At 41.3% G+C, this 24,767-nt stretch overlaps 34 non-coding genes across 34 annotated transcripts; all 34 read left to right on the forward strand.

Annotated features, from left to right (window-relative positions):
• The first annotated feature begins 508 nt into the window (after positions 1–508).
• trnaq-cug (transfer RNA glutamine (anticodon CUG)) lies at positions 509–580 on the forward strand. Its single transcript has one exon. It is a non-coding gene; the product is annotated as a tRNA-Gln (tRNA).
• Positions 581–1,148: 568 nt separating this feature from the next.
• On the forward strand, positions 1,149–1,220 carry trnap-agg (transfer RNA proline (anticodon AGG)). The gene has a single exon. It is a non-coding gene; the product is annotated as a tRNA-Pro (tRNA).
• A 430-nt stretch (positions 1,221–1,650) lies between these two features.
• On the forward strand, positions 1,651–1,722 carry trnap-cgg (transfer RNA proline (anticodon CGG)). The gene has a single exon. It is a non-coding gene; the product is annotated as a tRNA-Pro (tRNA).
• A 684-nt stretch (positions 1,723–2,406) lies between these two features.
• Positions 2,407–2,516, forward strand: trnal-caa (transfer RNA leucine (anticodon CAA)). The gene is made up of 2 exons: positions 2,407–2,444; positions 2,471–2,516. It is a non-coding gene; the product is annotated as a tRNA-Leu (tRNA).
• Positions 2,517–2,804: 288 nt separating this feature from the next.
• On the forward strand, positions 2,805–2,876 carry trnap-ugg (transfer RNA proline (anticodon UGG)). Its single transcript has one exon. It is a non-coding gene; the product is annotated as a tRNA-Pro (tRNA).
• A 1,417-nt stretch (positions 2,877–4,293) lies between these two features.
• On the forward strand, positions 4,294–4,365 carry trnaq-cug (transfer RNA glutamine (anticodon CUG)). The gene has a single exon. It is a non-coding gene; the product is annotated as a tRNA-Gln (tRNA).
• A 557-nt stretch (positions 4,366–4,922) lies between these two features.
• On the forward strand, positions 4,923–4,994 carry trnap-agg (transfer RNA proline (anticodon AGG)). The gene has a single exon. It is a non-coding gene; the product is annotated as a tRNA-Pro (tRNA).
• A 430-nt stretch (positions 4,995–5,424) lies between these two features.
• trnap-cgg (transfer RNA proline (anticodon CGG)) lies at positions 5,425–5,496 on the forward strand. Its single transcript has one exon. It is a non-coding gene; the product is annotated as a tRNA-Pro (tRNA).
• Positions 5,497–6,179: 683 nt separating this feature from the next.
• On the forward strand, positions 6,180–6,290 carry trnal-caa (transfer RNA leucine (anticodon CAA)). The gene is made up of 2 exons: positions 6,180–6,217; positions 6,245–6,290. It is a non-coding gene; the product is annotated as a tRNA-Leu (tRNA).
• Positions 6,291–6,579: 289 nt separating this feature from the next.
• trnap-ugg (transfer RNA proline (anticodon UGG)) lies at positions 6,580–6,651 on the forward strand. Its single transcript has one exon. It is a non-coding gene; the product is annotated as a tRNA-Pro (tRNA).
• A 1,071-nt stretch (positions 6,652–7,722) lies between these two features.
• trnaq-cug (transfer RNA glutamine (anticodon CUG)) lies at positions 7,723–7,794 on the forward strand. The gene has a single exon. It is a non-coding gene; the product is annotated as a tRNA-Gln (tRNA).
• Positions 7,795–8,352: 558 nt separating this feature from the next.
• trnap-agg (transfer RNA proline (anticodon AGG)) lies at positions 8,353–8,424 on the forward strand. Its single transcript has one exon. It is a non-coding gene; the product is annotated as a tRNA-Pro (tRNA).
• A 430-nt stretch (positions 8,425–8,854) lies between these two features.
• Positions 8,855–8,926, forward strand: trnap-cgg (transfer RNA proline (anticodon CGG)). Its single transcript has one exon. It is a non-coding gene; the product is annotated as a tRNA-Pro (tRNA).
• Positions 8,927–9,610: 684 nt separating this feature from the next.
• trnal-caa (transfer RNA leucine (anticodon CAA)) lies at positions 9,611–9,721 on the forward strand. Its single transcript has 2 exons — positions 9,611–9,648; positions 9,676–9,721. It is a non-coding gene; the product is annotated as a tRNA-Leu (tRNA).
• Positions 9,722–10,010: 289 nt separating this feature from the next.
• On the forward strand, positions 10,011–10,082 carry trnap-ugg (transfer RNA proline (anticodon UGG)). Its single transcript has one exon. It is a non-coding gene; the product is annotated as a tRNA-Pro (tRNA).
• Positions 10,083–11,499: 1,417 nt separating this feature from the next.
• On the forward strand, positions 11,500–11,571 carry trnaq-cug (transfer RNA glutamine (anticodon CUG)). The gene has a single exon. It is a non-coding gene; the product is annotated as a tRNA-Gln (tRNA).
• Positions 11,572–12,128: 557 nt separating this feature from the next.
• On the forward strand, positions 12,129–12,200 carry trnap-agg (transfer RNA proline (anticodon AGG)). The gene has a single exon. It is a non-coding gene; the product is annotated as a tRNA-Pro (tRNA).
• A 430-nt stretch (positions 12,201–12,630) lies between these two features.
• trnap-cgg (transfer RNA proline (anticodon CGG)) lies at positions 12,631–12,702 on the forward strand. Its single transcript has one exon. It is a non-coding gene; the product is annotated as a tRNA-Pro (tRNA).
• A 685-nt stretch (positions 12,703–13,387) lies between these two features.
• Positions 13,388–13,498, forward strand: trnal-caa (transfer RNA leucine (anticodon CAA)). The gene is made up of 2 exons: positions 13,388–13,425; positions 13,453–13,498. It is a non-coding gene; the product is annotated as a tRNA-Leu (tRNA).
• Positions 13,499–13,788: 290 nt separating this feature from the next.
• trnap-ugg (transfer RNA proline (anticodon UGG)) lies at positions 13,789–13,860 on the forward strand. Its single transcript has one exon. It is a non-coding gene; the product is annotated as a tRNA-Pro (tRNA).
• A 1,071-nt stretch (positions 13,861–14,931) lies between these two features.
• On the forward strand, positions 14,932–15,003 carry trnaq-cug (transfer RNA glutamine (anticodon CUG)). Its single transcript has one exon. It is a non-coding gene; the product is annotated as a tRNA-Gln (tRNA).
• Positions 15,004–15,570: 567 nt separating this feature from the next.
• trnap-agg (transfer RNA proline (anticodon AGG)) lies at positions 15,571–15,642 on the forward strand. The gene has a single exon. It is a non-coding gene; the product is annotated as a tRNA-Pro (tRNA).
• A 430-nt stretch (positions 15,643–16,072) lies between these two features.
• Positions 16,073–16,144, forward strand: trnap-cgg (transfer RNA proline (anticodon CGG)). Its single transcript has one exon. It is a non-coding gene; the product is annotated as a tRNA-Pro (tRNA).
• A 683-nt stretch (positions 16,145–16,827) lies between these two features.
• On the forward strand, positions 16,828–16,938 carry trnal-caa (transfer RNA leucine (anticodon CAA)). Its single transcript has 2 exons — positions 16,828–16,865; positions 16,893–16,938. It is a non-coding gene; the product is annotated as a tRNA-Leu (tRNA).
• Positions 16,939–17,227: 289 nt separating this feature from the next.
• On the forward strand, positions 17,228–17,300 carry trnap-ugg (transfer RNA proline (anticodon UGG)). The gene has a single exon. It is a non-coding gene; the product is annotated as a tRNA-Pro (tRNA).
• A 1,418-nt stretch (positions 17,301–18,718) lies between these two features.
• Positions 18,719–18,790, forward strand: trnaq-cug (transfer RNA glutamine (anticodon CUG)). The gene has a single exon. It is a non-coding gene; the product is annotated as a tRNA-Gln (tRNA).
• A 557-nt stretch (positions 18,791–19,347) lies between these two features.
• On the forward strand, positions 19,348–19,419 carry trnap-agg (transfer RNA proline (anticodon AGG)). Its single transcript has one exon. It is a non-coding gene; the product is annotated as a tRNA-Pro (tRNA).
• A 430-nt stretch (positions 19,420–19,849) lies between these two features.
• On the forward strand, positions 19,850–19,921 carry trnap-cgg (transfer RNA proline (anticodon CGG)). Its single transcript has one exon. It is a non-coding gene; the product is annotated as a tRNA-Pro (tRNA).
• A 684-nt stretch (positions 19,922–20,605) lies between these two features.
• On the forward strand, positions 20,606–20,716 carry trnal-caa (transfer RNA leucine (anticodon CAA)). The gene is made up of 2 exons: positions 20,606–20,643; positions 20,671–20,716. It is a non-coding gene; the product is annotated as a tRNA-Leu (tRNA).
• A 289-nt stretch (positions 20,717–21,005) lies between these two features.
• trnap-ugg (transfer RNA proline (anticodon UGG)) lies at positions 21,006–21,077 on the forward strand. Its single transcript has one exon. It is a non-coding gene; the product is annotated as a tRNA-Pro (tRNA).
• A 1,418-nt stretch (positions 21,078–22,495) lies between these two features.
• trnaq-cug (transfer RNA glutamine (anticodon CUG)) lies at positions 22,496–22,567 on the forward strand. Its single transcript has one exon. It is a non-coding gene; the product is annotated as a tRNA-Gln (tRNA).
• A 557-nt stretch (positions 22,568–23,124) lies between these two features.
• On the forward strand, positions 23,125–23,196 carry trnap-agg (transfer RNA proline (anticodon AGG)). The gene has a single exon. It is a non-coding gene; the product is annotated as a tRNA-Pro (tRNA).
• A 430-nt stretch (positions 23,197–23,626) lies between these two features.
• trnap-cgg (transfer RNA proline (anticodon CGG)) lies at positions 23,627–23,698 on the forward strand. The gene has a single exon. It is a non-coding gene; the product is annotated as a tRNA-Pro (tRNA).
• A 683-nt stretch (positions 23,699–24,381) lies between these two features.
• trnal-caa (transfer RNA leucine (anticodon CAA)) lies at positions 24,382–24,492 on the forward strand. The gene is made up of 2 exons: positions 24,382–24,419; positions 24,447–24,492. It is a non-coding gene; the product is annotated as a tRNA-Leu (tRNA).
• Positions 24,493–24,767: the final 275 nt, after the last annotated feature.

Consider the following 24,767-nt stretch of genomic DNA (forward strand, 5'->3'; position numbering starts at 1 on the left):
ACAGAATCCTTGCGTAGGTTCCCAGGCGGTCGAGATGTTGCAGGATGTAATGCAGCCCCATATTCACTACATCATCTACCGACCTGTTTGCCCGGTAGGCAAACTGCAGGGGCTCCAGCATGTGTCTCGTGATGTTCTTCAGATGGGCTAAAACCAGGCGTTCAAAGGATTTCATGACCACAGACGTCAAGGCAACAGGTCTGTGGTCATTCAGTCTAGTGATGGTGGGTTTCTTGGGGACCGGAAGAATGGTGGAGCGTTTGAAGCAAGTGGGAACTTCACACATTGTCTCTGGGGTGGGGTGCGTAAGGGGTGTGAATATGTCCTTCTCAAACCTGCAGTGGAAGGTGTTTAGATCTTCTGCCAGGTCTTTGTTTGCTGCAAACGGGGGTGGGGGTCGTCTGTAGCTGGTGAACTCTCGCAGGCCTGTCCAGACTGACGCAGGGTCGTTGGCTGAGAAACTGTTCTGTCAGTTTCTCAGAGTAGCTTCTTGTCTGCTCTAGGGGTAGGTTCCATGGTGTAATGGTTAGCACTCTGGACTCTGAATCCAGCGATCCGAGTTCAAATCTCGGTGGGACCTTTGCTGAATGTCAATAAGCAGTTTCCTTAAATTGAATTACAAATGTTTTGCAATTCAAAGCTGTCAAAAGATGCTTATTGTGGGCTCCATGGTTTAAACGGTTAACAATCGGCACTCTAAATCCAGTGATCACAGTTCAACCCTCAGTGGGAAGCCGTGTTCAAGCTTATTGTTTGAAGCTTAAGCGAAATATGTAATCCACTCATTCATATGTTGGCAGAATGTTATGTTTTGGTGGAATTCCTGGTGTTATCTAGTGCCGCTCTTTACATGCCTTTGACCTATCATTCTGCACATTTGGGTGCCAATGGGTTGTTAATGTAGTTGCATAATTCCCTCTTGATGTATTTATTGATGTTGTTACAAAATCCACAAAGTTCCAGTTAGCTTCTGTAATAGTTTGACAATGTTTTGCTATTAAGGTCATTTTTAATAAAATTTGAAGCTTCTGCACTGTGTCTCCCAGGTTTAAAATGCTTTAAAAAATTCAACCAAATTCCATCCATGCTTTAAGGTGATCTACATAGACCTTTTGGGATTATTTTTACAGAGAGACCTTCCACTTCATGGCTCGTTGGTCTAGGGGTATGATTCTCGCTTAGGGTGCGAGAGGTCCCGGGTTCAAATCCCGGACGAGCCCTCTTAAGAGTCCTAACAGTGTTGAATACCTGTTACCACTAAAACTCTATACTGCAACTCTGTTTGTTTGAACCCTTTTGTCTTAAGATTTTGGTTGTTAATGCCTTTTTGGTGTAAGGCTGCAGTTCTCGCTTTGGGTGCAACAGGTCCTGCATATAATTGTCAGAATAATGGACACGACTAAGTCATACGTTTTCAGTTTCAACGTTGTTATGGGTGTGTCCATCTACTATTCATACTTCAAAAAGAATTTAGCACATTTATTGGTCTAGCGCTATGATACTCGCTTGGGTACGGGAGGTCCAGGTTCACAACTGGGACAAAACAATTTATTAGTTTTTGTTGAGTTGATGTTTTTTATTGAATTTCTGGTCTTTTTTTATAGCCACTCTTTATATTGACCTATTTGTGTGCATGGTTTTGGTACTGTTGGCTTGTTGGTCTAGTGGTATGATTCTCGCTTCGGGTGTGAGAGGTCCCGGGTTCAAATCCCGGACAAGCCCAATGACTGCTTCCATAAAATTCTGCTTAGATTTTGTGAAAAAGGTCTTTTTAAATATGAAGTCAAAACTTCGGAGGTTTGCCTCCCAGTTTCAAATGCCTTAAATTAATCTGCCAAATTCTATAAAATTTTTTTGTGCTTTACAGTCATCTACCCTGAAGAGCTTGGATTAATTTGACAACATGACAGTTGTTGTAGGCTCGTCAGTCTAGGGTTATGATTCTAGCTATGGCTGTTAGACCTCCCCATTCATATCCTGAATTAGTTTTTTTTGTTTGTTGTTTAATTCCTACTACCACTAATATTTTCTAGTGCAACTCTGATCACTTGTCTGGACTCTTTTGTCTTGAGATTTTGGCTGTCAATACCTTTTTGGTGTGGAGCTATGACTCACGCTTTGGGGGAATCCAAGTCCTGGATTCAAATTTTGTACAAGCCTAATTGCACCCTTCAGAGTAGACAATCATTTAACAATATTTGGCTAAACAGGTTATTCCGAACAAAAAGTTTCTGTGCAATGACGCTTTGGTGATCTAGGCTCAGTGGTCTAGGGGTTTTCTGTTCAGATTAGATGCAAGAAGTCTGACGTTCAATCATGTAAACCAAGAAATATTGTTTATCTATTGACCATGCAATTGGTTTAGATTTTATTATTGAAGCAATACACAGGTGCAAGTTTAAGACAGTCAGAATGGCCGAGCGGTTTAAGGCGCCAGACTCAAGGTGAAATTCTTCTGATTACTTGGGCTTTCTGGTCTCCCAATGGAGGCGTGGGTTCAAATCCCACTTCTGACATGCTCTGTTTTGCTCCAATTAATATAGACAGAGAAACAGAAAAATGTATTGAGCAGTCAGAGCCGCTGTGTAGATTTTGCCTCTCTATGCCTAAAACTACATGTTGTAAAATGACAAAGACTACTTCATCAATGATCTGATGTCATCTGCAGAGTTTGTATCTATTGTTATCTAAGATATACAGAGTTTGGTAACATGCACGTTAGTGTCAGAATATAGAATGCAACTTGGTCAAATTTTTGGTTTCAGTATATGTAGAGCTCATAAGTAAAAGAGGTGTTAACGCTTGGCTCGTTGGTCTAGGGGTATGATTCTCGCTTTGGGTGCGAGAGGTCCCGGGTTCAAATCCCGGACGAGCCCATTGAAATGTTTGTGTTGCCTAAATGTTTTGCTTGAGTTCCTGGTGTTAACTAGTGCAGCTCTTAACATTGCCTTTAACCTATCATTCTGCACATTTTGTGTGCCAATGGCTTGTTGATGTAGTGGTATAATTCCCTCTTAGGGTGCGAAAACTCTCGTTTTTAAAAACCAGAAAATGCCCAAAGTTCCTGTCATTTTAAATGAAATTTGAAGCTTCTGCACTGTGTCTCCCAGGTTAAAATGCTTTAAATTCAAACGCTAAAAATTCAACCAAATTCTATCCATCATTATGTGCCCTAAGGTGATCTACAAAGACCTTTTTTTTTTTTTCACAGTGTGACCTTACCGTTCACGGCTCGTTGGTCTATAATTCTCCCTTAGGGTGCGAGAGCTCCTGAGTTCAAATCCTGGACGAGCCCTCTTAAATATTCTAACAGTGTTGAATGCCTGTTATCTTTAATACTCTCTAGTGCAACTCTATTAATTTGTTTGAACCCTTATGATTTTGCTTGTTAATGCATTGTTGGTGTAGGGCTATGGTTCTCGCTTTGGGTGCAATAGGTCCTGCAGGGAATTGTCAGAATAATGGACATGACAAAGTGATATGTTTTCAATTTCAACGTTGTTATATGTGTGCCCATCTACTATTCCTACTTCAAAAAGTTTTAGCACTTGGATTATTGGTCTAGGGTTATGATACTCGATGTGGGTGTGAGAGGTCCCAGGTTCACGACTTGGACAAGACCATTCAATAGGTTTTGTTGATTTAATGTTTTTTTTATTGAATTTCTGGTCTTTTTTTACAGCCACTCTTTAAACTGACAGGTAGCAGGTGACACGCTGAGCTTGGAGGGTTTGGAGGTGAGGAGTTCAGGCACAATGGTATTGAACGCAGAGCTGAAGTCCACAAACAGAATCCTTGCGTAGGTTCCAAGGCGGTCGAGATGTTGCAGGATGTAATGCAGCCCCATATTCACTACATCATCTACCGACCTGTTTGCCCGGTAGGCAAACTGCAGGGGCTCCAGCATGTGTCTCGTGATGTTCTTCAGATGGGCTAAAACCAGGCGTTCAAAGGATTTCATGACCACAGACGTCAAGGCAACAGGTCTGTGGTCATTCAGTCTAGTGATGGTGGGTTTCTTGGGGACCGGAAGAATGGTGGAGCGTTTAAAGCAAGTGGGAACTTCACACATTGTCTCTGGGGTGGGGTGCGTAAGGGGTGTGAATATGTCCTTCTCAAACCTGCAGTGGAAGGTGTTTAGATCTTCTGCCAGGTCTTTGTTTGCTGCAAACGGGGGTGGGGGTCGTCTGTAGCTGGTGAACTCTCGCAGGCCTGTCCAGACTGACGCAGGGTCGTTGGCTGAGAAACGTTCTGTCAGTTTCTCAGAGTAGCTTCTTGTCTGCTCTAGGGGTAGGTTCCATGGTGTAATGGTTAGCACTCTGGACTCTGAATCCAGCGATCCGAGTTCAAATCTCGGTGGGACCTTTGCTGAATGTCAATAAGCAGTTTCCTTAAATTGAATTACACATGTTTTGCAATTAAAAGATGCTTATTGTGGGCTCCATGGTTTAACGGTTAACAATCGGCACTCTAAATCCAGTGATCACAGTTCAACCCTCAGTGGGAAGCCGTGTTCAAGCTTATTGTTTGAAGCTTAAGCGAAATATGTAATCCACTCATTCATATGTTGGCAGAATGTTATGTTTTGGTGGAATTCCTGGTGTTATCTAGTGCCGCTCTTTACATGCCTTTGACCTATCATTCTGCACATTTGGGTGCCAATGGGTTGTTAATGTAGTTGCATAATTCCCTCTTGATGTAGTTGTTGATGTTGTTACAAAATCCACAAAGTTCCAGTTAGCTTCTGTAATAGTTTGACAATGTTTTGCTATTAAGGTCATTTTTAATAAAATTTGAAGCTTCTGCACTGTGTCTCCCAGCTTTAAAATGCTTTAAAAAATTCAACCAAATTCCATCCATGCTTTAAGGTGATCTACATAGACCTTTTGGGATTATTTTTACAGTGAGACCTTCCACTTCATGGCTCGTTGGTCTAGGGGTATGATTCTCGCTTAGGGTGCGAGAGGTCCCGGGTTCAAATCCCGGACGAGCCCTCTTAAAAGTCCTAACAGTGTTGAATACCTGTTACCACTAAAACTCTATACTGCAACTCTGTTTGTTTGAACCCTTTTGTCTTAAGATTTTGGTTGTTAATGCCTTTTTGGTGCAAGGCTGCAGTTCTCGCTTTGGGTGCAACAGGTCCTGCATATAATTGTCAGAATAATGGACACGACTAAGTCATACGTTTTCAGTTTCAACGTTGTTATGGGTGTGTCCATCTACTATTCATACTTCAAAAAGAATTTAGCACATTTATTGGTCTAGCGCTATGATACTCGCTTGGGTACGGGAGGTCCAGGTTCACAACTGGGACAAAACAATTTATTAGTTTTTGTTGAGTTGATGTTTTTTATTGAATTTCTGGTCTTTTTTTATAGCCACTCTTTATATTGACCTATTTGTGTGCATGGTTTTGGTACTGTTGGCTTGTTGGTCTAGTGGTATGATTCTCGCTTCGGGTGTGAGAGGTCCCGGGTTCAAATCCCGGACAAGCCCAATGACTGCTTCCATAAAATTCTACTTAGATTTTGTGAAAAAGGTCTTTTTAAATATGAAGTCAAAACTTCGGAGGTTTGCCTTCCAGTTTCAAATGCCTTAAATTAATCTGCCAAACTCTATAAATTTTTTTGTGCTTTACAGTCATCTACCCTGAAGAGCTTGGATTAATTTGACAACATGACAGTTGTTGTAGGCTCGTCAGTTTAGGGTTATGATTCTAGCTAAGGCTGTTACACCTCCCCATTCATATCCTGAATTAGTTTTTTTTGTTTGTTGTTTAATTCCTACTACCACTAATATTTTCTAGTGCAACTCTGATCACTTGTCTGGACTCTTTTGTCTTGAGATTTTGGCTGTCAATACCTTTTTGGTGTGGAGCTATGACTCACGCTTTGGGGGAATCCAGGTCCTGGATTCAAATTTTGTACAAGCCTAATTGCACCCTTCAGAGTAGACAATCATTTAACAATATTTGGCTAAACAGGTTATTCCGAACAAAAAGTTTCTGTGCAATGACGCTTTGGTGATCTAGGCTCAGTGGTCTAGGGGTTTTCTGTTCAGATTAGATGCAAGAAGTCTGACGTTCAATCATGTAAACCAAGAAATATTGTTTATCTATTGACCATGCAATTGGTTTAGATTTTATTATTGAAGCAATACACAGGTGCAAGTTTAAGACAGTCAGAATGGCCGAGCGGTTTAAGGCGCCAGACTCAAGGTGAAATTCTATCTGATTACTTGGGCTTTCTGGTCTCCCAATGGAGGCGTGGGTTCAAATCCCACTTCTGACATGCTCTGTTTTTGCTCCAATTAATATAGACAGAGAAACAGAAAAATGTATTGAGCAGTCAGAGCCGCTGTGTAGATTTTGCCTCTCTATGCCTAAAACTACATGTTGTAAAGTGACAAAGACTACTTCATCAATGATCTGATGTCATCTGCAGAGTTTGTATCTATTGTTATCTAAGATATACAGAGTTTGGTAACATGCACGTTAGTGTCAGAATATAGAATGCAACTTGGTCAAATTTTTGTTTTCAGTATATGTAGAGCTCATAAGTAAAAGAGGTGTTAACGCTTGGCTCGTTGGTCTAGGGGTATGATTCTCGCTTTGGGTGCGAGAGGTCCCGGGTTCAAATCCCGGACGAGCCCATTCAAATGTTTGTGTTGCCTAAATGTTTTGCTTGAGTTCCTGGTGTTAACTAGTGCAGCTCTTAACATTGCCTTTAACCTATCATTCTGCACATTTTGTGTGCCAATGGCTTGTTGATGTAGTGGTATAATTCCCTCTTAGTGTGCGAAAACTCTCGTTTGCTTGTTAATGCATTGTTGGTGTAGGGCTATGGTTCTCGCTTTGGGTGCAATAGGTCCTGCAGGGAATTGTCAGAATAATGGACATGACAAAGTGATATGTTTTCAATTTCAACGTTGTTATATGTGTGCCCATCTACTATTCCTACTTCAAAAAGTTTTAGCACTTGGATTATTGGTCTAGGGTTATGATACTCGATGTGGGTGTGAGAGGTCCCAGGTTCACGACTTGGACAAGACCATTCAATAGGTTTTGTTGATTTAATGTTTTTTTTATTGAATTTCTGGTCTTTTTTTACAGCCACTCTTTAAACTGACAGGTAGCAGGTGACACGCTGAGCTTGGAGGGTTTGGAGGTGAGGAGTTCAGGCACAATGGTATTGAACGCAGAGCTGAAGTCCACAAACAGAATCCTTGCGTAGGTTCCCAGGCGGTCGAGATGTTGCAGGATGTAATGCAGCCCCATATTCACTACATCATCTACCGACCTGTTTGCCCGGTAGGCAAACTGCAGGGGCTCCAGCATGTGTCTCGTGATGTTCTTCAGATGGGCTAAAACCAGGCGTTCAAAGGATTTCATGACCACAGACGTCAAGGCAACAGGTCTGTGGTCATTCAGTCTAGTGATGGTGGGTTTCTTGGGGACCGGAAGAATGGTGGAGTGTTTGAAGCAAGTGGGAACTTCACACATTGTCTCTGGGGTGGGGTGCGTAAGGGGTGTGAATATGTCCTTCTCAAACCTGCAGTGGAAGGTGTTTAGATCTTCTGCCAGGTCTTTGTTTGCTGCAAACGGGGGTGGGGGTCGTCTGTAGCTGGTGAACTCTCGCAGGCCTGTCCAGACTGACGCAGGGTCGTTGGCTGAGAAACGTTCTGTCAGTTTCTCAGAGTAGCTTCTTGTCTGCTCTAGGGGTAGGTTCCATGGTGTAATGGTTAGCACTCTGGACTCTGAATCCAGCGATCCGAGTTCAAATCTCGGTGGGACCTTTGCTGAATGTCAATAAGCAGTTTCCTTAAATTGAATTACACATGTTTTGCAATTAAAAGATGCTTATTGTGGGCTCCATGGTTTAACGGTTAACAATCGGCACTCTAAATCCAGTGATCACAGTTCAAACCCTCAGTGGGAAGCCGTGTTCAAGCTTATTGTTTGAAGCTTAAGCGAAATATGTAATCCACTCATTCATATGTTGGCAGAATGTTATGTTTTGGTGGAATTCCTGGTGTTATCTAGTGCCGCTCTTTACATGCCTTTGACCTATCATTCTGCACATTTGGGTGCCAATGGGTTGTTAATGTAGTTGCATAATTCCCTCTTGATGTAGTTGTTGATGTTGTTACAAAATCCACAAAGTTCCAGTTAGCTTCTGTAATAGTTTGACAATGTTTTGCTATTAAGGTCATTTTTAATAAAATTTGAAGCTTCTGCACTGTGTCTCCCAGGTTTAAAATGCTTTAAAAAATTCAACCAAATTCCATCCATGCTTTAAGGTGATCTACATAGACCTTTTGGGATTATTTTTACAGTGAGACCTTCCACTTCATGGCTCGTTGGTCTAGGGGTATGATTCTCGCTTAGGGTGCGAGAGGTCCCGGGTTCAAATCCCGGACGAGCCCTCTTAAGAGTCCTAACAGTGTTGAATACCTGTTACCACTAAAACTCTATACTGCAACTCTGTTTGTTTGAACCCTTTTGTCTTAAGATTTTGGTTGTTAATGCCTTTTTGGTGTAAGGCTGCAGTTCTCGCTTTGGGTGCAACAGGTCCTGCATATAATTGTCAGAATAATGGACACGACTAAGTCATACGTTTTCAGTTTCAACGTTGTTATGGGTGTGTCCATCTACTATTCATACTTCAAAAAGAATTTAGCACATTTATTGGTCTAGCGCTATGATACTCGCTTGGGTACGGGAGGTCCAGGTTCACAACTGGGACAAAACAATTTATTAGTTTTTGTTGAGTTGATGTTTTTTATTGAATTTCTGGTCTTTTTTTATAGCCACTCTTTATATTGACCTATTTGTGTGCATGGTTTTGGTACTGTTGGCTTGTTGGTCTAGTGGTATGATTCTCGCTTCGGGTGTGAGAGGTCCCGGGTTCAAATCCCGGACAAGCCCAATGACTGCTTCCATAAAATTCTGCTTAGATTTTGTGAAAAAGGTCTTTTTAAATATGAAGTCAAAACTTCGGAGGTTTGCCTCCCAGTTTCAAATGCCTTAAATTAATCTGCCAAATTCTATAAAATTTTTTTGTGCTTTACAGTCATCTACCCTGAAGAGCTTGGATTAATTTGACAACATGACAGTTGTTGTAGGCTCGTCAGTCTAGGGTTATGATTCTAGCTATGGCTGTTAGACCTCCCCATTCATATCCTGAATTAGTTTTTTTTGTTTGTTGTTTAATTCCTACTACCACTAATATTTTCTAGTGCAACTCTGATCACTTGTCTGGACTCTTTTGTCTTGAGATTTTGGCTGTTAATACCTTTTTGGTGTGGAGCTATGACTCACGCTTTGGGGGAATCCAGGTCCTGGATTCAAATTTTGTACAAGCCTAATTGCACCCTTCAGAGTAGACAATCATTTAACAATATTTGGCTAAACAGGTTATTCCGAACAAAAAGTTTCTGTGCAATGACGCTTTGGTGATCTAGGCTCAGTGGTCTAGGGGTTTTCTGTTCAGATTAGATGCAAGAAGTCTGACGTTCAATCATGTAAACCAAGAAATATTGTTTATCTATTGACCATGCAATTGGTTTAGATTTTATTATTGAAGCAATACACAGGTGCAAGTTTAAGACAGTCAGAATGGCCGAGCGGTTTAAGGCGCCAGACTCAAGGTGAAATTCTTTCTGATTACTTGGGCTTTCTGGTCTCCCAATGGAGGCGTGGGTTCAAATCCCACTTCTGACATGCTCTGTTTTTGCTCCAATTAATATAGACAGAGAAACAGAAAAATGTATTGAGCAGTCAGAGCCGCTGTGTAGATTTTGCCTCTCTATGCCTAAAACTACATGTTGTAAAGTGACAAAGACTACTTCATCAATGATCTGATGTCATCTGCAGAGTTTGTATCTATTGTTATCTAAGATATACAGAGTTTGGTAACATGCACGTTAGTGTCAGAATATAGAATGCAACTTGGTCAAATTTTTGGTTTCAGTATATCTAGAGCTCATAAGTAAAAGAGGTGTTAACGCTTGGCTCGTTGGTCTAGGGGTATGATTCTCGCTTTGGGTGCGAGAGGTCCCGGGTTCAAATCCCGGATGAGCCCATTGAAATGTTTGTGTTGCCTAAATGTTTTGCTTGAGTTCCTGGTGTTAACTAGTGCAGCTCTTAACATTGCCTTTAACCTATCATTCTGCACATTTTGTGTGCCAATGGCTTGTTGATGTAGTGGTATAATTCCCTCTTAGGGTGCGAAAACTCTCGTTTTTAAAAACCAGAAAATGCCCAAAGTTCCTGTCATTTTAAATGAAATTTGAAGCTTCTGCACTGTGTCTCCCAGGTTAAAATGCTTTAAATTCAAACGCTAAAAATTCAACCAAATTCTATCCATCATTATGTGCCCTAAGGTGATCTACAAAGACCTTTTTTTTTTTTTCACAGTGTGACCTTACCGTTCACGGCTCGTTGGTCTATAATTCTCCCTTAGGGTGCGAGAGCTCCTGAGTTCAAATCCTGGACGAGCCCTCTTAAATATTCTAACAGTGTTGAATGCCTGTTATCTTTAATACTCTCTAGTGCAACTCTATTAATTTGTTTGAACCCTTATGATTTTGCTTGTTAATGCATTGTTGGTGTAGGGCTATGGTTCTCGCTTTGGGTGCAATAGGTCCTGCAGGGAATTGTCAGAATAATGGACATGACAAAGTGATATGTTTTCAATTTCAACGTTGTTATATGTGTGCCCATCTACTATTCCTACTTCAAAAAGTTTTAGCACTTGGATTATTGGTCTAGGGTTATGATACTCGATGTGGGTGTGAGAGGTCCCAGGTTCACGACTTGGACAAGACCATTCAATAGGTTTTGTTGATTTAATGTTTTTTTTATTGAATTTCTGGTCTTTTTTTACAGCCACTCTTTAAACTGACAGGTAGCAGGTGACACGCTGAGCTTGGAGGGTTTGGAGGTGAGGAGTTCAGGCACAATGGTATTGAACGCAGAGCTGAAGTCCACAAACAGAATCCTTGCGTAGGTTCCCAGGCGGTCGAGATGTTGCAGGATGTAATGCAGCCCCATATTCACTACATCATCTACCGACCTGTTTGCCCGGTAGGCAAACTGCAGGGGCTCCAGCATGTGTCTCGTGATGTTCTTCAGATGGGCTAAAACCAGGCGTTCAAAGGATTTCATGACCACAGACGTCAAGGCAACAGGTCTGTGGTCATTCAGTCTAGTGATGGTGGGTTTCTTGGGGACCGGAAGAATGGTGGAGTGTTTGAAGCAAGTGGGAACTTCACACATTGTCTCTGGGGTGGGGTGCGTAAGGGGTGTGAATATGTCCTTCTCAAACCTGCAGTGGAAGGTGTTTAGATCTTCTGCCAGGTCTTTGTTTGCTGCAAACGGGGGTGGGGGTCGTCTGTAGCTGGTGAACTCTCGCAGGCCTGTCCAGACTGACGCAGGGTCGTTGGCTGAGAAACGTTCTGTCAGTTTCTCAGAGTAGCTTCTTGTCTGCTCTAGGGGTAGGTTCCATGGTGTAATGGTTAGCACTCTGGACTCTGAATCCAGCGATCCGAGTTCAAATCTCGGTGGGACCTTTGCTGAATGTCAATAAGCAGTTTCCTTAAATTGAATTACACATGTTTTGCAATTAAAAGATGCTTATTGTGGGCTCCATGGTTTAACGGTTAACAATCGGCACTCTAAATCCAGTGATCACAGTTCAACCCTCAGTGGGAAGCCGTGTTCAAGCTTATTGTTTGAAGCTTAAGCGAAATATGTAATCCACTCATTCATATGTTGGCAGAATGTTATGTTTTGGTGGAATTCCTGGTGTTATCTAGTGCCGCTCTTTACATGCCTTTGACCTATCATTCTGCACATTTGGGTGCCAATGGGTTGTTAATGTAGTTGCATAATTCCCTCTTGATGTAGTTGTTGATGTTGTTACAAAATCCACAAAGTTCCAGTTAGCTTCTGTAATAGTTTGACAATGTTTTGCTATTAAGGTCATTTTTAATAAAATTTGAAGCTTCTGCACTGTGTCTCCCAGCTTTAAAATGCTTTAAAAAATTCAACCAAATTCCATCCATGCTTTAAGGTGATCTACATAGACCTTTTGGGATTATTTTTACAGTGAGACCTTCCACTTCATGGCTCGTTGGTCTAGGGGTATGATTCTCGCTTAGGGTGCGAGAGGTCCCGGGTTCAAATCCCGGACGAGCCCTCTTAAAAGTCCTAACAGTGTTGAATACCTGTTACCACTAAAACTCTATACTGCAACTCTGTTTGTTTGAACCCTTTTGTCTTAAGATTTTGGTTGTTAATGCCTTTTTGGTGTAAGGCTGCAGTTCTCGCTTTGGGTGCAACAGGTCCTGCATATAATTGTCAGAATAATGGACACGACTAAGTCATACGTTTTCAGTTTCAACGTTGTTATGGGTGTGTCCATCTACTATTCATACTTCAAAAAGAATTTAGCACATTTATTGGTCTAGCGCTATGATACTCGCTTGGGTACGGGAGGTCCAGGTTCACAACTGGGACAAAACAATTTATTAGTTTTTGTTGAGTTGATGTTTTTTATTGAATTTCTGGTCTTTTTTTATAGCCACTCTTTATATTGACCTATTTGTGTGCATGGTTTTGGTACTGTTGGCTTGTTGGTCTAGTGGTATGATTCTCGCTTCGGGTGTGAGAGGTCCCGGGTTCAAATCCCGGACAAGCCCAATGACTGCTTCCATAAAATTCTGCTTAGATTTTGTGAAAAAGGTCTTTTTAAATATGAAGTCAAAACTTCGGAGGTTTGCCTCCCAGTTTCAAATGCCTTAAATTAATCTGCCAAATTTTATAAATTTTTTTTTGTGCTTTACAGTCATCTACCCTGAAGAGCTTGGATTAATTTGACAACATGACAGTTGTTGTAGGCTCGTCAGTCTAGGGTTATGATTCTAGCTATGGCTGTTAAACCTCCCTATTCATATCCTGAACTAGTTTTTTTTGTTTGTTGTTTAATTCCTACTACCACTAATATTTTCTAGTGCAACTCTGATCACTTGTCTGGACTCTTTTGTCTTGAGATTTTGGCTGTCAATACCTTTTTGGTGTGGAGCTATGACTCACGCTTTGGGGGAATCCAGGTCCTGGATTCAAATTTTGTACAAGCCTAATTGCACCCTTCAGAGTAGACAATCATTTAACAATATTTGGCTAAACAGGTTATTCCGAACAAAAAGTTTCTGTGCAATGACGCTTTGGTGATCTAGGCTCAGTGGTCTAGGGGTTTTCTGTTCAGATTAGATGCAAGAAGTCTGACGTTCAATCATGTAAACCAAGAAATATTGTTTATCTATTGACCATGCAATTGGTTTAGATTTTATTATTGAAGCAATACACAGGTGCAAGTTTAAGACAGTCAGAATGGCCGAGCGGTTTAAGGCGCCAGACTCAAGGTGAAATTCTTTCTGATTACTTGGGCTTTCTGGTCTCCCAATGGAGGCGTGGGTTCAAATCCCACTTCTGACATGCTCTGATTTTGCTCCAATTAATATAGACAGAGAAACAGAAAAATGTATTGAGCAGTCAGAGCCGCTGTGTAGATTTTGCCTCTCTATGCCTTAAAACTACATGTTGTAAAGTGACAAAGACTACTTCATCAATGATCTGATGTCATCTGCAGAGTTTGTATCTATTGTTATCTAAGATATACAGAGTTTGGTAACATGCACGTTAGTGTCAGAATATAGAATGCAACTTGGTCAAATTTTTGGTTTCAGTATATGTAGAGCTCATAAGTAAAAGAGGTGTTAACGCTTGGCTCGTTGGTCTAGGGGTATGATTCTCGCTTTGGGTGCGAGAGGTCCCGGGTTCAAATCCCGGACGAGCCCATTGAAATGTTTGTGTTGCCTAAATGTTTTGCTTGAGTTCCTGGTGTTAACTAGTGCAGCTCTTAACATTGCCTTTAACCTATCATTCTGCACATTTTGTGTGCCAATGGCTTGTTGATGTAGTGGTATAATTCCCTCTTAGTGTGCGAAAACTCTTGTTTGCTTGTTAATGCATTGTTGGTGTAGGGCTATGGTTCTCGCTTTGGGTGCAATAGGTCCTGCAGGGAATTGTCAGAATAATGGACATGACAAAGTGATATGTTTTCAATTTCAACGTTGTTATATGTGTGCCCATCTACTATTCCTACTTCAAAAAGTTTTAGCACTTGGATTATTGGTCTAGGGTTATGATACTCGATGTGGGTGTGAGAGGTCCCAGGTTCACGACTTGGACAAGACCATTCAATAGGTTTTGTTGATTTAATGTTTTTTTTATTGAATTTCTGGTCTTTTTTTACAGCCACTCTTTAAACTGACAGGTAGCAGGTGACACGCTGAGCTTGGAGGGTTTGGAGGTGAGGAGTTCAGGCACAATGGTATTGAACGCAGAGCTGAAGTCCACAAACAGAATCCTTGCGTAGGTTCCCAGGCGGTCGAGATGTTGCAGGATGTAATGCAGCCCCATATTCACTACATCATCTACCGACCTGTTTGCCCGGTAGGCAAACTGCAGGGGCTCCAGCATGTGTCTCGTGATGTTCTTCAGATGGGCTAAAACCAGGCGTTCAAAGGATTTCATGACCACAGACGTCAAGGCAACAGGTCTGTGGTCATTCAGTCTAGTGATGGTGGGTTTCTTGGGGACCGGAAGAATGGTGGAGTGTTTGAAGCAAGTGGGAACTTCACACATTGTCTCTGGGGTGGGGTGCGTAAGGGGTGTGAATATGTCCTTCTCAAACCTGCAGTGGAAGGTGTTTAGATCTTCTGCCAGGTCTTTGTTTGCTGCAAACGGGGGTGGGGGTCGTCTATAGCTGGTGAACTCTCGCAGGCCTGTCCAGACTGACGCAGGGTCATTGGCTGAGAAACATTCTGTCAGTTTCTCAGAGTAGCTTCTTGTCTGCTCTAGGGGTAGGTTCCATGGTGTAATGGTTAGCACTCTGGACTCTGAATCCAGCGATCCGAGTTCAAATCTCGGTGGGACCTTTGCTGAATGTCAATAAGCAGTTTCCTTAAATTGAATTACAAATGTTTTGCAATTCAAAGCTGTCAAAAGATGCTTATTGTGGGCTCCATGGTTTAACGGTTAACAATCGGCACTCTAAATCCAGTGATCACAGTTCAAACCTCAGTGGGAAGCCGTGTTCAAGCTTATTGTTTGAAGCTTAAGCGAAATATGTAATCCACTCATTCATATGTTGGCAGAATGTTATGTTTTGGTGGAATTCCTGGTGTTATCTAGTGCCGCTCTTTACATGCCTTTGACCTATCATTCTGCACATTTGGGTGCCAATGGGTTGTTAATGTAGTTGCATAATTCCCTCTTGATGTAGTTGTTGATGTTGTTACAAAATCCACAAAGTTCCAGTTAGCTTCTGTAATAGTTTGACAATGTTTTGCTATTAAGGTCATTTTTAATAAAATTTGAAGCTTCTGCACTGTGTCTCCCAGGTTTAAAATGCTTTAAAAAATTCAACCAAATTCCATCCATGCTTTAAGGTGATCTACATAGACCTTTTGGGATTATTTTTACAGAGAGACCTTCCACTTCATGGCTCGTTGGTCTAGGGGTATGATTCTCGCTTAGGGTGCGAGAGGTCCCGGGTTCAAATCCCGGACGAGCCCTCTTAAGAGTCCTAACAGTGTTGAATACCTGTTACCACTAAAACTCTATACTGCAACTCTGTTTGTTTGAACCCTTTTGTCTTAAGATTTTGGTTGTTAATGCCTTTTTGGTGTAAGGCTGCAGTTCTCGCTTTGGGTGCAACAGGTCCTGCATATAATTGTCAGAATAATGGACACGACTAAGTCATACGTTTTCAGTTTCAACGTTGTTATGGGTGTGTCCATCTACTATTCATACTTCAAAAAGAATTTAGCACATTTATTGGTCTAGCGCTATGATACTCGCTTGGGTACGGGAGGTCCAGGTTCACAACTGGGACAAAACAATTTATTAGTTTTTGTTGAGTTGATGTTTTTTATTGAATTTCTGGTCTTTTTTTATAGCCACTCTTTATATTGACCTATTTGTGTGCATGGTTTTGGTACTGTTGGCTTGTTGGTCTAGTGGTATGATTCTCGCTTCGGGTGTGAGAGGTCCCGGGTTCAAATCCCGGACAAGCCCAATGACTGCTTCCATAAAATTCTGCTTAGATTTTGTGAAAAAGGTCTTTTTAAATATGAAGTCAAAACTTCGGAGGTTTGCCTCCCAGTTTCAAATGCCTTAAATTAATCTGCCAAATTCTATAAATTTTTTTGTGCTTTACAGTCATCTACCCTGAAGAGCTTGGATTAATTTGACAACATGACAGTTGTTGTAGGCTCGTCAGTCTAGGGTTATGATTCTAGCTATGGCTGTTAGACCTCCCCATTCATATCCTGAATTAGTTTTTTTTGTTTGTTGTTTAATTCCTACTACCACTAATATTTTCTAGTGCAACTCTGATCACTTGTCTGGACTCTTTTGTCTTGAGATTTTGGCTGTTAATACCTTTTTGGTGTGGAGCTATGACTCACGCTTTGGGGGAATCCAGGTCCTGGATTCAAATTTTGTACAAGCCTAATTGCACCCTTCAGAGTAGACAATCATTTAACAATATTTGGCTAAACAGGTTATTCCGAACAAAAAGTTTCTGTGCAATGACGCTTTGGTGATCTAGGCTCAGTGGTCTAGGGGTTTTCTGTTCAGATTAGATGCAAGAAGTCTGACGTTCAATCATGTAAACCAAGAAATATTGTTTATCTATTGACCATGCAATTGGTTTGGATTTTATTATTGAAGCAATACACAGGTGCAAGTTTAAGACAGTCAGAATGGCCGAGCGGTTTAAGGCGCCAGACTCAAGGTGAAATTCTATCTGATTACTTGGGCTTTCTGGTCTCCCAATGGAGGCGTGGGTTCAAATCCCACTTCTGACATGCTCTGTTTTTGCTCCAATTAATATAGACAGAGAAACAGAAAAATGTATTGAGCAGTCAGAGCCGCTGTGTAGATTTTGCCTCTCTATGCCTAAAACTACATGTTGTAAAGTGACAAAGACTACTTCATCAATGATCTGATGTCATCTGCAGAGTTTGTATCTATTGTTATCTAAGATATACAGAGTTTGGTAACATGCACGTTAGTGTCAGAATATAGAATGCAACTTGGTCAAATTTTTGGTTTCAGTATATCTAGAGCTCATAAGTAAAAGAGGTGTTAACGCTTGGCTCGTTGGTCTAGGGGTATGATTCTCGCTTTGGGTGCGAGAGGTCCCGGGTTCAAATCCCGGACTGAGCCCATTGAAATGTTTGTGTTGCCTAAATGTTTTGCTTGAGTTCCTGGTGTTAACTAGTGCAGCTCTTAACATTGCCTTTAACCTATCATTCTGCACATTTTGTGTGCCAATGGCTTGTTGATGTAGTGGTATAATTCCCTCTTAGGGTGCGAAAACTCTCGTTTTTAAAAACCAGAAAATGCCCAAAGTTCCTGTCATTTTAAATGAAATTTGAAGCTTATGCACTGTGTCTCCCAGGTTAAAATGCTTTAAATTCAAACTGATAAAAATTCAACCAAATTCTATCCATCATTATGTGCCCTAAGGTGATCTACAAAGACCTTTTTTTTTTTTTTACAGTGTGACCTTACCGTTCACGGCTCGTTGGTCTATAATTCTCCCTTAGGGTGCGAGAGCTCCTGAGTTCAAATCCTGGACGAGCCCTCTTAAATATTCTAACAGTGTTGAATGCCTGTTATCTTTAATACTCTCTAGTGCAACTCTATTAATTTGTTTGAACCCTTATGATTTTGCTTGTTAATGCATTGTTGGTGTAGGGCTATGGTTCTCGCTTTGGGTGCAATAGGTCCTGCAGGGAATTGTCAGAATAATGGACATGACAAAGTGATATGTTTTCAATTTCAACGTTGTTATATGTGTGCCCATCTACTATTCCTACTTCAAAAAGTTTTAGCACTTGGATTATTGGTCTAGGGTTATGATACTCGATGTGGGTGTGAGAGGTCCCAGGTTCACGACTTGGACAAGACCATTCAATAGGTTTTGTTGATTTAATGTTTTTTTTATTGAATTTCTGGTCTTTTTTTACAGCCACTCTTTAAACTGACAGGTAGCAGGTGACACGCTGAGCTTGGAGGGTTTGGAGGTGAGGAGTTCAGGCACAATGGTATTGAACGCAGAGCTGAAGTCCACAAACAGAATCCTTGCGTAGGTTCCCAGGCGGTCGAGATGTTGCAGGATGTAATGCAGCCCCATATTCACTACATCATCTACCGACCTGTTTGCCCGGTAGGCAAACTGCAGGGGCTCCAGCATGTGTCTCGTGATGTTCTTCAGATGGGCTAAAACCAGGCGTTCAAAGGATTTCATGACCACAGACGTCAAGGCAACAGGTCTGTGGTCATTCAGTCTAGTGATGGTGGGTTTCTTGGGGACCGGAAGAATGGTGGAGTGTTTGAAGCAAGTGGGAACTTCACACATTGTCTCTGGGGTGGGGTGCGTAAGGGGTGTGAATATGTCCTTCTCAAACCTGCAGTGGAAGGTGTTTAGATCTTCTGCCAGGTCTTTGTTTGCTGCAAACGGGGGTGGGGGTCGTCTGTAGCTGGTGAACTCTCGCAGGCCTGTCCAGACTGACGCAGGGTCGTTGGCTGAGAAACGTTCTGTCAGTTTCTCAGAGTAGCTTCTTGTCTGCTCTAGGGGTAGGTTCCATGGTGTAATGGTTAGCACTCTGGACTCTGAATCCAGCGATCCGAGTTCAAATCTCGGTGGGACCTTTGCTGAATGTCAATAAGCAGTTTCCTTAAATTGAATTACACATGTTTTGCAATTAAAAGATGCTTATTGTGGGCTCCATGGTTTAACGGTTAACAATCGGCACTCTAAATCCAGTGATCACAGTTCAACCCTCAGTGGGAAGCCGTGTTCAAGCTTATTGTTTGAAGCTTAAGCGAAATATGTAATCCACTCATTCATATGTTGGCAGAATGTTATGTTTTGGTGGAATTCCTGGTGTTATCTAGTGCCGCTCTTTACATGCCTTTGACCTATCATTCTGCACATTTGGGTGCCAATGGGTTGTTAATGTAGTTGCATAATTCCCTCTTGATGTAGTTGTTGATATTGTTACAAAATCCACAAAGTTCCAGTTAGCTTCTGTAATAGTTTGACAATGTTTTGCTATTAAGGTCATTTTTAATAAAATTTGAAGCTTCTGCACTGTGTCTCCCAGGTTTAAAATGCTTTAAAAAATTCAACCAAATTCCATCCATGCTTTAAGGTGATCTACATAGACCTTTTGGGATTATTTTTACAGTGAGACCTTCCACTTCATGGCTCGTTGGTCTAGGGGTATGATTCTCACTTAGGGTGCGAGAGGTCCCGGGTTCAAATCCCGGACGAGCCCTCTTAAAAGTCCTAACAGTGTTGAATACCTGTTACCACTAAAACTCTATACTGCAACTCTGTTTGTTTGAACCCTTTTGTCTTAAGATTTTGGTTGTTAATGCCTTTTTGGTGTAAGGCTGCAGTTCTCGCTTTGGGTGCAACAGGTCCTGCATATAATTGTCAGAATAATGGACACGACTAAGTCATACGTTTTCAGTTTCAACGTTGTTATGGGTGTGTCCATCTACTATTCATACTTCAAAAAGAATTTAGCACATTTATTGGTCTAGCGCTATGATACTCGCTTGGGTACGGGAGGTCCAGGTTCACAACTGGGACAAAACAATTTATTAGTTTTTGTTGAGTTGATGTTTTTTATTGAATTTCTGGTCTTTTTTTATAGCCACTCTTTATATTGACCTATTTGTGTGCATGGTTTTGGTACTGTTGGCTTGTTGGTCTAGTGGTATGATTCTCGCTTCGGGTGTGAGAGGTCCCGGGTTCAAATCCCGGACAAGCCCAATGACTGCTTCCATAAAATTCTGCTTAGATTTTGTGAAAAAGGTCTTTTTAAATATGAAGTCAAAACTTCGGAGGTTTGCCTCCCAGTTTCAAATGCCTTAAATTAATCTGCCAAATTTTATAAAATTTTTTTGTGCTTTACAGTCATCTACCCTGAAGAGCTTGGATTAATTTGACAACATGACAGTTGTTGTAGGCTCGTCAGTCTAGGGTTATGATTCTAGCTATGGCTGTTAGACCTCCCCATTCATATCCTGAATTAGTTTTTTTTGTTTGTTGTTTAATTCCTACTACCACTAATATTTTCTAGTGCAACTCTGATCACTTGTCTGGACTCTTTTGTCTTGAGATTTTGGCTGTCAATACCTTTTTGGTGTGGAGCTATGACTCACGCTTTGGGGGAATCCAGGTCCTGGATTCAAATTTTGTACAAGCCTAATTGCACCCTTCAGAGTAGACAATCATTTAACAATATTTGGCTAAACAGGTTATTCCGAACAAAAAGTTTCTGTGCAATGACGCTTTGGTGATCTAGGCTCAGTGGTCTAGGGGTTTTCTGTTCAGATTAGATGCAAGAAGTCTGACGTTCAATCATGTAAACCAAGAAATATTGTTTATCTATTGACCATGCAATTGGTTTAGATTTTATTATTGAAGCAATACACAGGTGCAAGTTTAAGACAGTCAGAATGGCCGAGCGGTTTAAGGCGCCAGACTCAAGGTGAAATTCTTTCTGATTACTTGGGCTTTCTGGTCACCCAATGGAGGCGTGGGTTCAAATCCCACTTCTGACATGCTCTGATTTTGCTCCAATTAATATAGACAGAGAAACAGAAAAATGTATTGAGCAGTCAGAGCCGCTGTGTAGATTTTGCCTCTCTATGCCTAAAACTACATGTTGTAAAGTGACAAAGACTACTTCATCAATGATCTGATGTCATCTGCAGAGTTTGTATCTATTGTTATCTAAGATATACAGAGTTTGGTAACATGCACGTTAGTGTCAGAATATAGAATGCAATTTGGTCAAATTTTTGGTTTCAGTATATCTAGAGCTCATAAGTAAAAGAGGTGTTAACGCTTGGCTCGTTGGTCTAGGGGTATGATTCTCGCTTTGGGTGCGAGAGGTCCCGGGTTCAAATCCCGGACGAGCCCATTCAAATGTTTGTGTTGCCTAAATGTTTTGCTTGAGTTCCTGGTGTTAACTAGTGCAGCTCTTAACATTGCCTTTAACCTATCATTCTGCACATTTTGTGTGCCAATGGCTTGTTGATGTAGTGGTATAATTCCCTCTTAGGGTGCGAAAACTCTCGTTTTTAAAAACCAGAAAATGCCCAAAGTTCCTGTCATTTTAAATGAAATTTGAAGCTTCTGCACTGTGTCTCCCAGGTTAAAATGCTTTAAATTCAAACGCTAAAAATTCAACCAAATTCTATCCATCATTATGTGCCCTAAGGTGATCTACAAAGACCTTTTTTTTTTTTTTCACAGTGTGACCTTACCGTTCACGGCTCGTTGGTCTATAATTCTCCCTTAGGGTGCGAGAGCTCCTGAGTTCAAATCCTGGACGAGCCCTCTTAAATATTCTAACAGTGTTGAATGCCTGTTATCTTTAATACTCTCTAGTGCAACTCTATTAATTTGTTTGAACCCTTATGATTTTGCTTGTTAATGCATTGTTGGTGTAGGGCTATGGTTCTCGCTTTGGGTGCAATAGGTCCTGCAGGGAATTGTCAGAATAATGGACATGACAAAGTGATATGTTTTCAATTTCAACGTTGTTATATGTGTGCCCATCTACTATTCCTACTTCAAAAAGTTTTAGCACTTGGATTATTGGTCTAGGGTTATGATACTCGATGTGGGTGTGAGAGGTCCCAGGTTCACGACTTGGACAAGACCATTCAATAGGTTTTGTTGATTTAATGTTTTTTTTATTGAATTTCTGGTCTTTTTTTACAGCCACTCTTTAAACTGACAGGTAGCAGGTGACACGCTGAGCTTGGAGGGTTTGGAGGTGAGGAGTTCAGGCACAATGGTATTGAACGCAGAGCTGAAGTCCACAAACAGAATCCTTGCGTAGGTTCCCAGGCGGTCGAGATGTTGCAGGATGTAATGCAGCCCCATATTCACTACATCATCTACCGACCTGTTTGCCCGGTAGGCAAACTGCAGGGGCTCCAGCATGTGTCTCGTGATGTTCTTCAGATGGGCTAAAACCAGGCGTTCAAAGGATTTCATGACCACAGACGTCAAGGCAACAGGTCTGTGGTCATTCAGTCTAGTGATGGTGGGTTTCTTGGGGACCGGAAGAATGGTGGAGTGTTTGAAGCAAGTGGGAACTTCACACATTGTCTCTGGGGTGGGGTGCGTAAGGGGTGTGAATATGTCCTTCTCAAACCTGCAGTGGAAGGTGTTTAGATCTTCTGCCAGGTCTTTGTTTGCTGCAAACGGGGGTGGGGGTCGTCTGTAGCTGGTGAACTCTCGCAGGCCTGTCCAGACTGACGCAGGGTCGTTGGCTGAGAAACGTTCTGTCAGTTTCTCAGAGTAGCTTCTTGTCTGCTCTAGGGGTAGGTTCCATGGTGTAATGGTTAGCACTCTGGACTCTGAATCCAGCGATCCGAGTTCAAATCTCGGTGGGACCTTTGCTGAATGTCAATAAGCAGTTTCCTTAAATTGAATTACACATGTTTTGCAATTAAAAGATGCTTATTGTGGGCTCCATGGTTTAACGGTTAACAATCGGCACTCTAAATCCAGTGATCACAGTTCAACCCTCAGTGGGAAGCCGTGTTCAAGCTTATTGTTTGAAGCTTAAGCGAAATATGTAATCCACTCATTCATATGTTGGCAGAATGTTATGTTTTGGTGGAATTCCTGGTGTTATCTAGTGCCGCTCTTTACATGCCTTTGACCTATCATTCTGCACATTTGGGTGCCAATGGGTTGTTAATGTAGTTGCATAATTCCCTCTTGATGTAGTTGTTGATGTTGTTACAAAATCCACAAAGTTCCAGTTAGCTTCTGTAATAGTTTGACAATGTTTTGCTATTAAGGTCATTTTTAATAAAATTTGAAGCTTCTGCACTGTGTCTCCCAGGTTTAAAATGCTTTAAAAAATTCAACCAAATTCCATCCATGCTTTAAGGTGATCTACATAGACCTTTTGGGATTATTTTTACAGTGAGACCTTCCACTTCATGGCTCGTTGGTCTAGGGGTATGATTCTCGCTTAGGGTGCGAGAGGTCCCGGGTTCAAATCCCGGACGAGCCCTCTTAAAAGTCCTAACAGTGTTGAATACCTGTTACCACTAAAACTCTATACTGCAACTCTGTTTGTTTGAACCCTTTTGTCTTAAGATTTTGGTTGTTAATGCCTTTTTGGTGTAAGGCTGCAGTTCTCGCTTTGGGTGCAACAGGTCCTGCATATAATTGTCAGAATAATGGACACGACTAAGTCATACGTTTTCAGTTTCAACGTTGTTATGGGTGTGTCCATCTACTATTCATACTTCAAAAAGAATTTAGCACATTTATTGGTCTAGCGCTATGATACTCGCTTGGGTACGGGAGGTCCAGGTTCACAACTGGGACAAAACAATTTATTAGTTTTTGTTGAGTTGATGTTTTTTATTGAATTTCTGGTCTTTTTTTATAGCCACTCTTTATATTGACCTATTTGTGTGCATGGTTTTGGTACTGTTGGCTTGTTGGTCTAGTGGTATGATTCTCGCTTCGGGTGTGAGAGGTCCCGGGTTCAAATCCCGGACAAGCCCAATGACTGCTTCCATAAAATTCTGCTTAGATTTTGTGAAAAAGGTCTTTTTAAATATGAAGTCAAAACTTCGGAGGTTTGCCTCCCAGTTTCAAATGCCTTAAATTAATCTGCCAAATTCTATAAATTTTTTTGTGCTTTACAGTCATCTACCCTGAAGAGCTTGGATTAATTTGACAACATGACAGTTGTTGTAGGCTCGTCAGTCTAGGGTTATGATTCTAGCTATGGCTGTTAGACCTCCCCATTCATATCCTGAATTAGTTTTTTTTGTTTGTTGTTTAATTCCTACTACCACTAATATTTTCTAGTGCAACTCTGATCACTTGTCTGGACTCTTTTGTCTTGAGATTTTGGCTGTCAATACCTTTTTGGTGTGGAGCTATGACTCACGCTTTGGGGGAATCCAGGTCCTGGATTCAAATTTTGTACAAGCCTAATTGCACCCTTCAGAGTAGACAATCATTTAACAATATTTGGCTAAACAGGTTATTCCGAACAAAAAGTTTCTGTGCAATGACGCTTTGGTGATCTAGGCTCAGTGGTCTAGGGGTTTTCTGTTCAGATTAGATGCAAGAAGTCTGACGTTCAATCATGTAAACCAAGAAATATTGTTTATCTATTGACCATGCAATTGGTTTAGATTTTATTATTGAAGCAATACACAGGTGCAAGTTTAAGACAGTCAGAATGGCCGAGCGGTTTAAGGCGCCAGACTCAAGGTGAAATTCTATCTGATTACTTGGGCTTTCTGGTCTCCCAATGGAGGCGTGGGTTCAAATCCCACTTCTGACATGCTCTGATTTTTGCTCCAATTAATATAGACAGAGAAACAGAAAAATGTATTGAGCAGTCAGAGCCGCTGTGTAGATTTTGCCTCTCTATGCCTAAACTACATGTTGTAAAATGACAAAGACTACTTCATCAATGATCTGATGTCATCTGCAGAGTTTGTATCTATTGTTATCTAAGATATACAGAGTTTGGTAACATGCACGTTAGTGTCAGAATATAGAATGCAACTTGGTCAAATTTTTGGTTTCAGTATATGTAGAGCTCATAAGTAAAAG

The sequence above is a fragment of the Denticeps clupeoides genome, chromosome 20 (genome assembly GCF_900700375.1).
Source record: "Denticeps clupeoides chromosome 20, fDenClu1.1, whole genome shotgun sequence".
In the NCBI taxonomy this organism is placed as follows: Eukaryota; Metazoa; Chordata; class Actinopteri; order Clupeiformes; family Denticipitidae; genus Denticeps; species Denticeps clupeoides.